This window comes from Aquarana catesbeiana, linkage group LG04, assembly GCF_042186555.1.
Source record: "Aquarana catesbeiana isolate 2022-GZ linkage group LG04, ASM4218655v1, whole genome shotgun sequence".
NCBI lineage: Eukaryota > Metazoa > Chordata > Amphibia > Anura > Ranidae > Aquarana > Aquarana catesbeiana.
Window position 1 is genome coordinate 585405960 of NC_133327.1, and position 2749 is coordinate 585408708.

A 2749-nucleotide genomic window follows, 5' to 3' on the forward strand; every position below is an offset into this window, starting at 1 on the left:
GTTGTCGTTTTATTGTTCTTTCTCTCTCTATTCTCTCTCTCTATTGTTCTGTTCTTTTTTACTGTATTCTATTCTGCAATGTTTTATTGTTATTATGTTTTATCATGTTTGCTTTTCAGGTATGCAATTTTTTATACCTTACCGTTTACTGTGCTTTATTGTTAACCATTTTTTTGTCTTCAGGTACGCCATTCACGACTTTGAGTGGTTATACCAGAATGATGCCTGCAGGTTTAGGTATCATCTTGGTATCATTCTTTTCAGCCAGCGGTCGGCTTTCATGTAAAAGCAATCCTAGCGGCTAATTAGCCTCTAGACTGCTTTTACAAGCAGTGGGAGGGAATGCCCCTCCCCCCCAACGTCTTCCGTGTTTTTCTCTGGCTCTCCTGTCTCAACAGGGAACCTGAAAATGCAGCCGGTGATTCAGCCAGCTGACCATAGAGCTGATCAGAGACCAGAGTGGCTCCAAACATCTCTATGGCCTAAGAAACCGGAAGCTACGAGCATTTTATGACTTAGATTTCGCCGGATGTAAACAGCGCCATTGGGAAATTGGGAAAGCATTTTATCACACCGATCTTGGTGTGGTCAGATGCTTTGAGGGCAGAGGAGAAATCTAGGGTCTAATAGACCCCAATTTTTGCAAAAAAGAGTACCTGTCACTACCTATTGCTATCATAGGGTATATTTACATTCCCTGAGATAACAATAAAAATGATTAAAAAAAAAAAAAAATGAAAGGAACAGTTTAAAAATAAGATAAAAAAATAATAATAATAAAGAAAAAAAAAAAAAAAAAAAAAAAGCACCCCTGTCCCCCCTGCTCTCGCGCTAAGGCGAACGCAAGCGTCGGTCTGGCGTCAAATGTAAACAGCAATTGCACCATGCATGTGAGGTATCGCCGCGAAGGTCAGATCGAGGGCAGTAAGTTTAGCAGTAGACCTCCTCTGTAAATCTAAAGTGGTAACCTGTAAAGGCTTTTAAAGGCTTTTAAAAATGTATTTAGTTTGTCGCCACTGCACGTTTGTGCGCAATTTTAAAGCATGTCATGTTTGGTATCCATGTACTCGGCCTAAGATCATCTTTTTTATTTCATCAAACATTTGGGCAATATAGTGTGTTTTAGTGCATTAAAATGTAAAAAAGTGTGTTTTTTCCCCAAAAAATGCGTTTGAAAAATCGCTGCGCAAATACTGTGTGAAAAAAAAAAATGAAACACCCACCATTTTAATCTGTAGGGCATTTGCTTTAAAAAAAATATATAATGTTTGGGGGTTCAAAGTAATTTTCTTGCAAAAAAAAATTATTTTTTTATGTAAACAATAAGTGTCAGAAAGGGCTTTGTCTTCAAGTGGTTAGAAGTGTGGGTGATGTGTGACATAAGCTTCTAGATGTTGTGCATAAAATGCCAGGACAGTTCAAAACCCCCCCAAATGACCCCATTTTGGAAAGTAGACACCCCAAGCTATTTGCTGAGAGTCATGTTGAGTCCATGGAATAATTTATATTGTGACACAAGTTGCGGGAAAGAGACAATTTTTTATTTTTTTTATTTTTTTTTGCGCAAAGTTGTCACTAAATGATATATTGCTCAAACATGCCATGGGAATACGTGAAATTACACCCCAAAATACATTCTGCTGCTTCTCCTGAGTACGGGGATACCACATGTGTGGGACTTTTTGGGAGCCTAGCCGCGTACGGGACCCCGAAAACCAAGCACCGCCTTCAGGCTTTCTAAGGCCGTAAATTTTTGATTTCACTCTTCACTGCCTATCACAGTTTCGGAGGCCATGGAATGCCCAGGTGGCAAAAAAATCCCCCAAATGACCCCATTTTGGAAAGTAGACACCCCAAGCTATTTGATGAGAGGTATAGTGAGTATTTTGCAGACCTCACTTTTTGTCACAAAGTTTTGAAAATTGAAAAAAGAAAAAAAAAAATTTTTTTTCTCGTCTTTCTTTATTTTCAAAAACAAATGAGAGCTGCAAAATACTCACCATGCCTCTCAGCAAATAGCTTGGGGTGTCTACTTTCCAAAATGGGGTCATTTGGGGGGGGTTTGTGCCACCTGGGCATTCCATGGCCTCCGAAACTGTGATAGGCAGTGAGGAGTAAAATCAAAAATGTACGCCCTTAGAAATCCTGAAGGCAGTGATTGGTTTTTGGGGTCCCGTACGCGGCTAGGCTCCCAAAAAGTCCCACACATGTGGTATCCCCATACTCAGGAGAAGCAGCTAAATGTATTTTGGGGTGCAATTCCACATATGCCCATGGCCTGTGTGAGCAATATATCATTTAGTGACAACTTTGTGCAAAAAAAAAAAAAAAAAATTTGTCACTTTCCCGCAACTTGTGTCAAAATATAAAACATTCCATGGACTCAACATGCCTCAAAGCAAATAGCTTGGGGTGTCTACTTTCCAAAATGGGGTCATTTGGGGGGGTTTTATGCCATCTGGGCATTTTATGGCCTTCAAAACTGTGATAGGTAGTGAGGAGTAAAATCAAAAATGTACGCCCTTAGAAATCCTGAAGGCAGTGATTGGTTTTTGGGGCCCCGTACGCGGCTAGGCTCCCAAAAAGTCTCACACATGTGGTATCCCCATACTCAGGAGAAGCAGCTAAATGTATTTTGGGGTGCAATTCCACATATGCCCATGGCCTGTGTGAGCAATATATCATTTAGTGACAACTTTTTGTAATTTTTTTTTTTTTTTTGTCATTGTTCAATCACTTGGGACAAAAA